Source organism: Pseudophryne corroboree, chromosome 10 (genome assembly GCF_028390025.1).
Source record: "Pseudophryne corroboree isolate aPseCor3 chromosome 10, aPseCor3.hap2, whole genome shotgun sequence".
Taxonomy (NCBI): domain Eukaryota; kingdom Metazoa; phylum Chordata; class Amphibia; order Anura; family Myobatrachidae; genus Pseudophryne; species Pseudophryne corroboree.
Window position 1 is genome coordinate 228,246,695 of NC_086453.1, and position 14,873 is coordinate 228,261,567.

The 14,873-nt window shown below is 46.1% G+C and overlaps 1 long non-coding RNA gene across 1 annotated transcript in view; it reads right to left on the minus strand.

Annotated features, from left to right (window-relative positions):
• The window catches only part of LOC134965447 (uncharacterized), a 205,381-nt gene that overhangs the window by 27,031 nt on the left and 163,477 nt on the right, over nt 1-14,873 (minus strand). The window contains exon 2 of the long non-coding RNA XR_010188366.1: nt 1,013-1,150. This is a non-coding gene — a long non-coding RNA (uncharacterized LOC134965447). The remainder of the gene's footprint in view (nt 1-1,012; nt 1,151-14,873) is intronic.

The window sequence follows — 14,873 nt, forward strand, 5'->3', positions numbered from 1 at the left end:
TCATACCGCACAAATAACAAGGTATATTGCCGGGTTGACACAGGTTAATGGCTCTCATTCCGAGTTGTTCGCTCGCTAGCTGCTTTTAGCAGCTTTACACACGCTAAGCCGCCACCTACTGGGAGTGAATCTTAGCTTAGCAGAATTGCTAACGAAAGATTTGCATAATTGCGAATAGAAATTTCTTTGCAGTTACTTTCTGAGTAGCTCGGGACTTACTCTGCCACTGCGATCAGTTCAGTCAGTTTCGTTCCTGGTTTGACGTCACAAACACACCCAGCGTTCGCCCAGACACTCCCCCGTTTCTCCAGCCACTCCCGCGTTTTTCCCAGAAACGGCAGCGTTTTTCAGCACACACCCATAAAACGGCCAGTTTCCGCCCAGAAACACCCACTTCCTGTCAATCACACTCCGATCACCAGAACGATGAAAATTCCTCGTTATGCCGTGAGTAAAATACCTAACTTTTGAGTAAAATAACTAAGCGCATGCGCTCTGCGAACATTGCCCATGCGCAGTTTGCGACAAATCGCTCCGTTGCGAAAACCACTAACGAGCGAACAACTCGGAATGAGGGCCATTGTGCGGTGTGAAAGGGGTAAGTGTCGATTTCCCGGGTCACCTGACCCAGTATGTCAACCCGGGAATAAAGCAGGGTTATTACCGGGTCAGGTGCAGTGTAAACGGTTTGCTGGGTCGATGCGAGGGACAGGCGGTGCTTGGAGATGATCTGATCTGATCGTCACCGCTGACGTCAGCAACCCGGCAATTTGCCGAGTTGGTGCCGCCAGTCTGATAGGGGTCTCAACTGGGTCGCACCCGGGAAGGACTCATATACAAGTCCTGGATGTGACCCGGTTTTGCAATGTGAAAGTGGTAATAGTGGGTGGAATATACAATCCATGAAAGTTATTGCCCAAATTGCCTGCACCAAACCCTGCACTATGCTTGTTGTGCTTTTTAAGTTTTAATTATTTCTGTGTGGTTTTCTACAGGGTGATTCAAAAGTCACCTGACAGTGTTATAGAAAATTGGAGGTCTTTCTGGGTGCCGGTTGTTAAAATCTGTAGCTATAACACGGAAACTTAGTTCTCCAGACATCAAAATGACCTCAGTTCTCTCCTCTTTTGTCAAAGCCATCTTCAGTTACCTGCAACAAAAAAAGTGTTGTAACTTTTTAACCATAACTGCTATTTCAAATATGTTTGCAGCAATAAACTTTTCAGCAAATTCTGATGTTGTTTGACATATTACACAACCCCCTTTCCATTTGAAAAAACTGACTTAGATTCAAGATGGCCAATTTCAAGATAGCCCACCTCAACCATACCTTACCTTACTGGAGTATTCAGTTTTCCCATTTCCTGCACAGTTTTTGAAACTAAAGGGTGTACTGCGACTTTTGAATCACCCTGTACTTGCTGTAATTCTAAGTCCTTTGTACAATGTATCATGTTTTTGATGTCTGTGACTCAACTTTGAATACTGCTGAATTAAAGCAATATATATATATATATATATATATATATATATATAAAAATATATAAAATTATTATTATTATTATTATTATTATATGAATCAGCCCAGCAGGAGGGCGGGGAGGGGATATGTTTATGTGACTGGCAGTCAGGAGACCGCCGGTCACAATACCAACGCCGGGATCCCGGCGTCTGAAAATACTATTCCCACTCGTGGGTGTCCACAACATCCATTAAGTGGGAATAGAACCTGTGGCGAGCTCAGCGAGCCACCAAGCCTGCTGTGCGGCGAGCGCAGTGCCCGCCAGCCTTCCAACAGCCAGGATCCCGCCGTTGGTATTGTGACCGGCGGATTCCTGACCGCTGGTCATACATACCCAACGCGAAGGAGAGCTAGACTGCTGTGGCAAGCCACTGAGGGGAGCATGGGACCCAGCCCAGTGGGAACTGTCCTGTGCTACCGGTGGCTGGGATGTAGTTATGTGACCAGGGGTCAGGAGACCGACGGTCACATAACCTCCCCCTACACCCTGCCCCCTCACAATCTCGAAGGTCGGCATGCCGACCAACAGGGACTATTCCGTTGGTATGCTGAACAATAGATCTACCATCTGGCTACACCAGGGCCAGCTCCAGGCCTACTAGCACCCCGAGCAAGAAAATGTGAAAGCGCCCCCCCCCCCATAGAAAAGTGGCCGTGGCCACGCAACTTCAAACTATAAATAAATATATTTTCACACCCCCTCTACACACACAATTAGCAGCCTTACACATAACAGTCACAGTAGTGTTCCTTACACATAATGTCTCCAGTATAGTCAGGGCCGGTGCTAGGGTGTTCGGCGCCCCCCTGCAAACTATAAAATTGCGCCCTCCCATATTCCGTTGGCGTGCGCCGGGAAAAGGGGTGTGGTCTCACAACTAAGGGGCATGGCCACACAATAGTACCCCCATTTAAAATTACGCCACAATGTAGCACAATCTTATTAATCTTATACGTAATGCCCCACCCGTAGTAGTAGCGTCCTTATACATAATGCACTCACAGTAGCAGTAGCATCCTTATACATAATGCCCCCCAGTAGTAGTAGCGTCCTTATACGTAGTGCCCCCCCAGTAGTAGTAGCATCCTTATACGTAATGCCCCCCCAGTAGTAGTAGCATCCTTATACATAATGCACCCAGAGTAGTAGTAGCATCCTTATACGTAGTGCACCCCCAGTAGTAGACGCGTCCTTATATACGTAATGCCCCCCCCAGTAGTAGAAGCGTCCTTATACGTAGTGCACCCCCAGTAGTAGACGCGTCCTTATATACGTAATGCCCCCCCCAGTAGTAGAAGCGTCCTTATATGTAGTGCCCCCCCAGTAGTAGTAGCGTCCTTATACGTAGTGCACCCCCAGTAGTAGAAGCGTCCTTGTACATAATTCCCCCCTAGTAGTAGTAGCGTCCTTATATATAATGCACCCCAGTAGTAGTAGCATCCTTATACATAATGCACTCACAGTAGTAGTAGCATCCTTATACATAATGCCCCCCAGTAGTAGTAGCATCCTTATACGTAATGCCCCCCCAGTAGTAGTAGCATCCTTATACATAATGCACCCAGAGTAGTAGTAGCATCCTTATACGTAGTGCACCCCCAGTAGTAGACGCGTCCTTATATACGTAATGCCCCCCCAGTAGTAGAAGCGTCCTTATACGTAGTGCACCCCCAGTAGTAGACGCGTCCTTATATACGTAATGCCCCCCCCAGTAGTAGAAGCGTCCTTATACGTAGTGCACCCCCAGTAGTAGAAGCGTCCTTGTACGTAATTCCCCCCTAGTAGTAGTAGCGTCCTTATACGTAATGCCCCCCCCCCACAGTACTAGTAGCGTCCTCATACGTAATGGCCCCCCCAGTAGTAGCATCTTGTAGTAGTAGTGTCCTTATGCATAATGCCCCCCCAGTAGTAGCATCCTTATACGTAATGCCCCTCTAGTAGTGGTAGCATTGTTATACGTAATGCCCCTCGAGTAATAGTAGCGTCCTTATATATAATGCCCCCAAGTAGTAGTAGCGTTCTTATACGTAATGCTCCCCCCAGCAGTAGTAGTAGAAGCGTCCTTATACGTAGTGCACCCCAGTAGTAGTAGTAGAAGCGTCCTTATACGTAGTGCACCCCCAGTAGTAAAAGCGTCCTTATACGTAATTCCCCATAATAGTAGTATCGTCCATATACGTAATGCCCCACAGTAGTAGTAGCGTCCTTATACATAATGCACCCCCAGTAGAAGCCTCCTTATATGCAATTCCCCCGTAGTACTAGTAGCGTCCTTATAAGTAATGCCCCCCCCAGCAGTAGTAGCGTTGTTACGCGTAATGCCCCCCCTGTAGTAGCGTCCTTATACGTAATGCACCCTCCCAGTAGTAGTAGCGTCCTTGCATGTAATGGCCTCCCCCAGTAGTAGCGTCATTATACGTAATGCCCCCCCAGTACTAGCGTCCATAAAGTGCGCGTACGCACTACGCAGACATACCTCACACACACGAGCGGGTAGCGCCGGGCCTGAGTATAGTGTCAGATACACATAATGTCTCCAGTATAGTGCCAGATACACATAATGACCCCAGTAGTGCAGTGCCAGATACACATAATGAACCCAGTAGTGCAGTGCCAGATACACATGATATGCCCCCCAGCAGTGCCAGATACACATGATATGCCCCCCAGCAGTGCCAGATACACATGATATGCCCCCCAACAGTGCCAGAGACACATGATATGCCCCCCAGCAGTGCCAGATACACATGATATGCCCCCCAGCAGTGCCAGATAAACATGTTATGTCCCCCAGCAGTGCCAGATACACATGATATGTCCCCCAGCAGTGCCAGATACACATGATATGCCCCCTAGCAGTGCCAGATGCACATGATATGCCCCCCAGCAGTGCCAGAGACACATGATATGCCCCCTAGCAGTGCCAGATGCATATGATATCCCCCCCAGCAGTGCCAGAGACACATGATATGCCCCCCAGCAGTGCCAGATACACATGATATGCCCCCCAACAGTGCCAGAGACACATGATATGCCCCCCAGCAGTGCCAGATACACATGATATGCCCCCCAGCAGTGCCAGATAAACATGTTATGTCCCCCAGCAGTGCCAGATACACATGATATGTCCCCCAGCAGTGCCAGATACACATGATATGCCCCCTAGCAGTGCCAGATGCACATGATATGCCCCCCAGCAGTGCCAGAGACACATGATATGCCCCCTAGCAGTGCCAGATGCATATGATATCCCCCCCAGCAGTGCCAGAGACACATGATATGCCCCCCAGCAGTGCCAGATACACATGATATGCCCCCAGCGGTGCCAGATACACATGATATGTCCCCCAGAGGTGCCAGATACACATGTCCCCACAGTTCCAGATACATATATGCCCCACAGTGCCAGATACACATGATATGCCCCCCAGCAGTGCCAGATGCACATGATATGTCCCCCAGCAGTGCCAGAGACACATGATATGCCCCCCCCAGCAGTGCCAGATACACATGATATGCCCTCCCAGCAGTGCCAGATACACATGATATGCCCCCAGCGGTGCCAGATACACATGATATGTCCCCCAGAGGTGCCAGATACACATGTCCCCACAGTTCCAGATACATATATGCCCCACAGTGCCAGATACACATGATATGCCCCCCAGCAGTGCCAGATGCACATGATATGTCCCCCAGCAGTGCCAGAGACACATGATATGCCCCCCCAGCAGTGCCAGATACACATGATATGCCCCCCCAGCAGTGCCAGATACACATGATATGCCCTCCAGCAGTGCAAGGGACACATGATATGCCCCCCAGCAGTGCCAGATGCACATGATATGCCCCCCCAGCAGTGCCAGAGACACATTATATGCCCCCCAGCAGTGCCAGATACACATGAAATGCCCTCAGCGGGGCTAGATACACATGATATGCCCACCAGCAGTGCCAGATACACATTATATGTCCCCAGCAATATCAGATACACATGTCCCCACAGTTCCAGATACATATATGCCCACAGTGCCAGATACATATATGACCCCACAGTGCCAGATACATATATGAACACACAGTGCCAGATACATATATGCCTCCAGTGCCAGATAGATATGTGCCCCCACAGTGCCAAATCATTAGATGCCCCCAGTGCCAGATACATATGTACCCACAGTGCCAGATATGCCCCCAGTACCAGATACACATGTCCCCACAGTGCCAGATATGCTCCCAATGCCAGATACACATGTTCCCACAGTGCCAGATAAGCCCCCAGTGCCACATACACATGTCCCCACAGTGCCATATATGCCCCCAATGCCAGATACATACAATGATGTGCATGGTAATAGAGGGAGGCAGGCGCAAGCAGGCTAGTGTGGCTGGCACTGCTGTTACTGTGTGTGGATACAAAGGGGGGAGTATCTCTCAGCCCGCATGTGAGAGGAGCCGAGGAGAGAGGGAGCGGCTGCTGCTACTGTAGATCTCAGCTGCTGCCTGGGAAGCGCAGACGGGAGGACACAGAGGGAGTGAGACGCTACCTACTGTATGCAGGAGGGCATGACACAGGCACTGCCGCCAGAGCCAGAGAGAGGAGCGTAGAGCAGGAACTAGGGAGGACGGGGAAGGAGGGAGCCGAGTGATTCCCCAGCTCCAATTAGGCGCCAGTCCGTGAGCCAATCAAAGCTCGCGGTCTGGCAGCCAATCAGGAGCCTTAGCTGCCGGTCCGCAAGCTCTAACTGGGCTCACGGGCCAGTGCCGCTTACATGGGGGCTGTGGGAGGCAGGCTACATGACGGACACTGTGCAGGCAGGGACCTGGCTCCAGGGCAGGCTCAAATATGGCGGCATGAGCCAGCGGCACCCATTAAGTGTGGCGCCCTATTCGGCCGCTCTATTCGAACATGCCTGGAGCCGGCCCTGTTATTAATATAAACAAATATCACTGAAATGGTGTTTAACACCCATCTAATTAATGAATTAATTTAGCACCTGTCTCTGCTATAAGTGGGACGATTAGGTGCAGAGCATTTTGCACAGAGTCAAGTTTATGGGTCTGCAAATATCCTAATATTTTTATTTGGTTTATTGCACTCACAAAAACGATCTGATGCAAATATGCCTGTTTGTGGGCATAGCTAGGCATGTGCAAATGGGCATACGCAGATGTGGGCATGCAGAGTCTATTGCATCTAGACTTACGACCAAAGAGTTGGAACTAGATTGTAATGGCGCAGTTTCACTTATGGGCCCTACACACTTGCCGAGGTGCCCGACGGCCGATATGGCCGACGGGCGACCCGGTGGTGGGGGGCTGACAGGATTGAGTGAAGTTCTTCACTCCCCCCATCACCCGGTCTCATAGCCCTGCATGCTAATATGGACGAGATTGTCCATATTGGCTTGCATGTTTAAATGAGCCGGCACCAACGATGAACGAGCACGGAGCCGCGCATCGTTCATCGTTGGTGCATACACACTGAAAGATATGAATGATATCTCATTAGATCGTTCATATCTTTCAGTATAATCGGCCAGTGTGTAGGGCTCATTAGGCTATGCTGAGCCAGGCCAGGGCAGTAACCAGGGTTTGCCAAGCGGTGTGTAGGGCTCATTAGGCTATGCTGAGCCAGGCCAGGGCAGTAACCAGGGTTTGCCAAGCGGTGCTGCTGCTGCTGCCCAGGGCACAGGGCCCTCATAACAAAATGTAGATTATAGAGCCACAAGGATTTTTGAATCAGCTCCTTTTTGTGAGTGCAATGTACCAATTAAAAATATTAGGATATTTGTAGACCCATAAACATGACTCCTTCCACTCTAAACAAAATGCTTTGAGCCTAATTGTCCCACTTATAGCAGAGACGGGTGGTAAATTAATGTATTAACTAGAAGGGTGTTAACACCATTTCAGTGATATTTGTACTTGTACAAAGTGTCTCAAGTTGTGCTGATAAATAAATATGAGTCAGTATTTCACATTTTCTATGTACAATAAAGTTTTTTGTTTCAGATCAAAACTCTTCCTATATTGCTTAATTTACCTTTTATTCCTCACCCCCATGCTGTCATGTTTGTTGACTATTTACACATCCCCCTCCCTCCACGCTCCCCATGTCAAACTATGGATTATGCAAAGATCCTTTATCTAGCTTTTGCAAATGCAGAGTGCTGTCTTCCAGGGGTCCTTTCATGCAGCATGCCTCATCCTACCTCCTAGGTCTGCACACACACAGCATGCTGTCAGAGCATTCCCCCTCCTTCAGTGACAAATACTGTATACTCAGCACCACTGTAAGGAAGGAGAGCAGCATCATGGCAGGGAGTCCAGCCTCAGTTAATCATCTGTGCTGAGTGCTGCCTCAGGTGATTCCCTCTGAACAGTTGCAGTGACCCAGCTTTTCTCAGCAGAGGGTAAATATGTCGCCCGCTGGCAATGTAAATCCACTGTTCTCCTTCAATTCATTCAACATCAATGAGCACAGGTACCTCCATGGGTTCTATTACTGCGTTCTATTGCTTCCCCTAATAGGAAGTTAGGAGACTAATAAAGAATTCTCAAAAAGCAATCCGTTTAATTAAAGGTTACTTGCAGGCTCTGGGGAGTTCACAATGCTTATTTCACCAGCTCCTATAATTTGAGCTAATGGTGTAATATACCCATTAGCAGAGAGATCACGCAGTATCGCTTTCTCCTACTTTCTGTTTCTTCTGAGAAATGTCATTCACAACAGAAAAAATTATGCCTTCATAGAGGAAATATATGAAATTATATATAGGCATGTAGAGTGTGTGTATGTATGTGTGTATATATATATATATATATATATAGGGAACGAGATGAGAGGCACTCAGCGGTCTTGTATAAATGAAGAAGCATTTGCTTCTTCATTTATACAAGACCGCTGAGTGCCTCTCATCTCATTCCCTTCATCTTCTCTGGAGCTGAGCACCTGCGGCAGTTGACTTCAGGAAAGTGGAGTGCCAGTCTTTTGCCTGTATATATATATATATATATATATATATATGTGTATGTATATATATATATATATATATATATATATATATATATATACCTTAGATGTAGCGGCGGTACTCCAGTAATAATTGACAAGCTGATGCAGGAATATTACTTGTCATTTATTACCGGAGTGCCACCACTACAACTAAGGTACATTTGGGCTCCCTGTACAGGGGCACCTATGGAGGGCCCTGGGAACACTTATAAGCTTGTAGTGGTTATGCTGCCTATTGGGACCCATAATCCAATCTTGTTTCTGGTATTATCTTAGGAAACATGGAGCAGGTGCCATTTTTCTGAAGTAAATCATCATAATATTGGTGTAGGCAGTGATGTGCAGTGAGGTGAGGAAGAGCCTTTCCTGTCATACTCCAATATACACCAGAATTTAGACTATATAAAGTATATGAAAAATACAAGAATATATTAGAAATATCTTCGCTGTGTTATTCTAATCATTTGTATAGTCAAAACTATGGAGTAAAAAGTCTATGACAGTGGAGGTCTAGTCCGCACATCTTTGATCAAAAGTCAGCAAATTTTCAGCAGTATATACTGATGCACCTGTGTATAATGCCCACATGAACCCTTTGGCTCATATATTGTGTGTCAATTTGGCTCTGGTACTAGCCAGTGCCTCAACAGCCATTTACCTCAGCGTATGTCCCTAGGTGTAGGCACCATATTTTTGAAGACAATTCCAGAAATATGCCATGCACTAAAGACTCTGGCACAGTGCCAGAGTCTTCCTAATAGTCTGCTAATGCACTGGGGGCCAAGTGGGAGGCGGTCACCGGACACACTGGCCCCCTCCAACCTTATAACGCTTCTGACTGCACAGCTGGATGTATTTCAATCTCATCTGTACTTATGACTGAAAAAGTGTAACCGAGTTTTAATGGATGGTCCTTACGTAGGCAAAGATCAGTGAGGATGTGCCGACATAACTGCGGGCTGAGAAGCGTAGATTGTAAGAGGACATACATCTGTATAGAAAGGTGTCTGTTGCACCTAGTGTAGTGTGTGTAGGGGCAAGTGTGCACTGATGACAATGACTGGTTGCAACTATCGCATCCCAAGATACGTACAGCTCTGCATATAGGCGAACATCATGCCATTTCTCTCCCAGAGTGCAACTAAACTTATCCACTCACTGGTCATCTCACGACTCGACTACTGCAATGTTCTCCTCACTGGCCTCGCTTGCTCCCATCTTGCTCCCCTCCAATCTGTCCTGAACTTCGCAGCTAGGCTTATCTTCCTCTCCCGCAGCTCCATATCTGCCACTCCCCTTCGACAAAATCTACACTGGCTCCCATTCCCCTACAGAATCCTCTTCAAACTACTCACCATCACATACAAGGCCATCTCTAATTTCACTGCTCCCTACATCTCCAACCTTCTCTCCCTTCATACTCCTTCCCGACCCCTACGGTCGAAAATGACCATCGCCACTCCACTGCTCTGATCACTGCTTCCCATGCTTGAGTTCAAGACTATGCCCGTGCTGCACCCCTTCAGTGGAACGCACTCCCCCGCTCCATTAGACTCTCCCTGATCTTGAAAAGCTTCAAACGGGCACTAAAAACCTACCTATTCATCAAAGCATACCCTCCTAGTGCATAACCTAGCCCTGAGGTCGCTCCTACATCCCCCTGCCTCATGCCTTGAACATCTCAGCTTTGCTTACATACTGCCACCAGGCTACCTCCCGCTTACTTGTACCTCATGTCATCTGTCTGTCGACCCTTCCCACTAGATTTTTAGCTCTTCAGAGCAGGGCCCTCTTTCCTCTTGTTATCCAAGCCCTCTTCTCAACACATTTCACTCACAGCTCTCCCCTACTCAGCGACCATCTTTACCCGCTTTTTCTCCTGCTGGTAAAGGCTCATCTCCATCTATGGCCACCAGCCCCTAGTAGTAAAATGATCACTCCCTCACTACTTACATCTTAGCTGTTTTATATCTTGAGAATTGTGGTGCTCTTTGTTACCTGTACTCTATTTTTGTTATTTATTTATTTACTGTAATGCTAAGTTTGTCTTCCTGTACTGTCCTTTGTACGGCGCTGTGAAACACTTGTGGCGCCTTATAAATAAAATGTAATAATAATAATATAATAATAATAATAATTTGTCCATGCATGCTCCACAGAGGCGGGATATGCTAAACAGAAAAAGCGGTAAACCCCTGTGTACCGCATTTTCGGAATGCACTAATCCCCGGCCACTGGGACAACGCTGCTGAGGGGATCGCCAGCTTTTGCTGGCAATACCCTATAGAAGCCTATAGGCTTCTCTCCGCAGCGCTGGTGTGAGGGGTCCAATCAGATCTCTCCCAGCATGCCCCACGACCACCCCCATCACTCTGCATAAGCGCAGAATGACTCCTGGGCCGAAACCCAGAAGTCAGGGAGCCGCCGGAAGAATGCAAAGGACAGCTCTTATCGGAAAGAGCTGTCCTTTGCAATGCTAATGTAAGTACATATGCGATTAGCATCGTGACGATTGGCAGCGATGGGAGATGATGTCACTTAGTACAGAGTATGCCCGATTTACCTCCCACTCTGCATCAGGACTAATGTACACATAACAATGGTTTAAGTAAATTGTCCTAAATACTTAATTTTTGCTCAATTATGTTGCAGAGTGTTAGTAACATTGGGGATTATTATGATATTATTATTTGCCTATTAATAAGGAGCAACCAAGCATGCAAGCCATTTTTGGTTTCCTAGCTGATCTCGGACTCCAGTTCTGCATTCCGTTGTCTGTATTGTGATCGCCGGGATCCTGATTGGCGGTATGCTAACCGCTGCCCTAAGAAACACAAGTCTTATTCACTAAATTGTATTTTATGAGAAAAAAAGGAAATGGTGAACTAAATGAAGGGTGTGGTCCCAAAGGGGTAGTAGGCTGGATATCAAAGTGAGGTTTTCCTCGTTCCACCATAAGCTTTTTCACCTGGACACAAAATCTTGCATTAGGTCACTCAGGACCTCGTGTAATAGCTCATGAGATGCAGGCACTAAGGTTTGTTTTCTTTTTTAAATCATTGGCGCTTGAAAATATGGGCCACATTTGTTCCTGTGCCTACATCTCGCGGCCTATTACATAAGGCCCCCAGTGTTATTATTATGAAGGCAATTCCATAAGAAGGAATTTTCTTGGCTATGCACTATATGAAAATTATGGGGACATTTCCTAAGCAGTGATAAGAGCGGAGAAGTGAGCCAGTGGAGAAGTTGCCCCATCAACCAATCAGCAGCTCTGTATAATCTTATAGTATACAAATTATAGATATTACTTCAGTGCTGATTGGTTGCCATGGGCAACTTCTCCACTGGCTCACTTCTCTGCTCTTATCACTGCTTAGTACATGTCCCCCTTAGTCACAGTTGTGCCATACAAACTGGCCAGCATTTTCGGAAGCTTTTCTGCTTCATAAATGACCCTCATTTGGGACTCTTTTTGTAACCACATCTAAAGCTCTAGAGCTGGTTGTTATGCTGACTGGTAAATACTAAATACCCAGCTTCCTACACATAATGATTGAAAAGTTAATTCCTCCTCAACTATCGATCATTATGGGGGATACTGTACATTATTATTATTATTCTTTAATCCATGGAATAGGGGCAGTTTTATAAGAATTTTTTCTTTTTGTGGAAAGCCAAGTGCACTGGAGCGCTGTTCATTGCACCTGCAGGTCATTGTGATGGGAGGTAGCAGTACAAAGGTAAATTGGTACATTAGCGGGATTAAAGCACAGGTTCCTGTTATTGCACTGTTGTATGACACTACGAGCGTAAATGCAGCTTCCTGTCCTGGCACTAGCATACGCAGAAATGGGTCATGTTGAGCTGAACTTTTCCAACTGTATTCACCGCTTTCCTGCTCACTGCTTCGCTGAGCAATGTCCATGGGATATTTCTGAATGCTGACTCCATCCCCACTGTACTCACAAACATCAGTGCCTCTTAATTAATAGAAACATTAGACAGAATCCAGCAACCCAATGAGGAGTGACCACATCCCTCTATCCCATTCTCCATACTATTAATATTTTCCCCAGCTTGGGACAAGCCTGTTTTTGACGACAGCACAATCCCTTTTTATCAGACCGTAACTTAAAACAAAATTGCATGGTTCTGGGTTCTGTTATAAAGTGTCTCCCCTGCAGTTCACTTCAAGGAACAGTGGATCCCTCGCTTGTGCCACTGGCAAGTCACCAGCCTAGGAGATACTTTGTGGAGGGCACCGTTAGACCCATCTCCTGGGGTCTGGAACAAAAAAAATCCTTGATTTGTCTGCTAACACTTTCAGCAAAGGAAAGAGACAGGGGTCCTGGGTCAATATTGGTTTTGGAAACAGATGGAGAAATGTTGAATTCCACTGGCTCTCCACTGTGCTGTTTGTATCTGTGTTGGTCTATTAGTGTAAACAGCCTATTGTCTTACAGCAAAACCACTAGCAGGAGGTAAGAAGACAAAACCTTGTTACCGAGATTAAAGCATGTGCTGCAAATGAGGGGGGAAAAAACCCACACAGGTTTCAAAGATACGAATGAAAAGGGAAGAAATGTTGTGAAAGAATAATAGTGACTGTGGAGAGGCACACAGCATGCAGATGGAAAACTTGGAGTTGTCCACATGTTCTCTAGGCTTCTATTGCAGTCGTAAATGCTGAGGGACGTCATAGACAGCCCCACTCTTTATAGAAGGCCACAATCATTGAGGTCTGACGGCTGCTAAAGAAGATGATAGAACGTTTACAAGTTTTTGGGGGCCACAATAAAAAGTGTCTTCTGAGCCAAGAACAATATTTATATATATAGATGAGGATGTTCCAGTAACAGCTGGCACCAACACTCTCAGTAGTACAGTACAAAGGCAAGAAACATGACATTTAATCATAATGAGGCTGATGTACAGTTAAGTGGAAATTGGCTCTATCTAGCATGTTCTGCACTGTCTGTGCATAATCCGGAGTCAAGCATATGTGCATGCAACGTTGTATGTAGCTCAGTTGCATCTCTACTTGCAGATGAAGAGGCGTAAATGAGTAGTAATGGAGCATTCACTCAAAGGTTTAGTGAGGGCGAGATAACAGAATGACAGGCTATGCAGAGTTCTGCGTACTTATCTCAGACAGATCTTTTATACAAAGGACAGGGCAGATGCAAGTGCGCACAAATAATAACCCAATCACACAAATGAGGGTGATCCAGCTGCAGAGATACGTACAACTCGGCACAGGTGAATTCTCTGCACGCAATGCAGGAGCAATTACAGCCGACTTGCATTTATCTCTGTATCAGTCTCAATGTGTGTACCACGATCGTTAGCAACGTCAGTGGATGTGATGCTCCACTAATGACTTTCATTAGGAACCCTGTGTAATCTCTATCACTTCCCTTCACTTGTATATAAATGACAGCTAGTAGCTTACTGCTCGCTGCACACTTCTCCATATTGTTCTGCTCTCAAAGAACACAGTTGTCAGCTCTTGTCCAACAATGTAAATGTGTACATATCTAGCCGAATAAAAATAGGAGATATTAGAGAAATATTGGACCATAAGTTCTAAATACTTCTAATTTCCTCCACTCACATCAGTGTTCTTCATAACTCTGTAATGTATATACAGTATCTATAGCTCAATGGAACTTGCCTCATGCTGGAAATATGTGTGCACTGCACATACAGTGGTGTTGCAGAGTAGTGTACACATCAACAGAATGATCCTGACCAGTGGCGTAAGTTTGTCCCAGTTGCCAGGAGGCAAGATAAATATTGGTGCCCCCCTATTTACTATATTAAGATAAATATATGTATGTGTATGTGTGTGTGTGTATGGAGTGTTCTGAAAAAAATGTATATACTGTATTTATACATTTAATTGTCTTTTATTTTAAATCACACAATTCTTAGGTCATGGGTTCTAATCCTGGGTATGACTGCTGTTACACTGACAGCAGACACTTTACTGATAGAGCTATTTGCTCCTGTAGAGGTAGCATTAGAATTCTAACTATATGAAGTTACGTGTAATTGTCAGAGAAGTATCTTCATATAGTTAAAATTCTCATATTTCCTAGACAGGAGCAAACAGCTTCATCAGTAAGGTGACTGCTTCCAGTGTAATAGGTCGTGGTTTCTAATCCTGGGTGTGACACTTGTAAAATGTGTATATTCAGTATAATAAAGAGGGTGTGATTTGTAAGGTGCAAGGACCAGTGAGGAAGTCGGACACTGAAAAGAAAGCTGCAGCTATCAATTAACTTAATTCAATGGTGTCACAGAATGGATGGAGAGGTGCCCCCCTT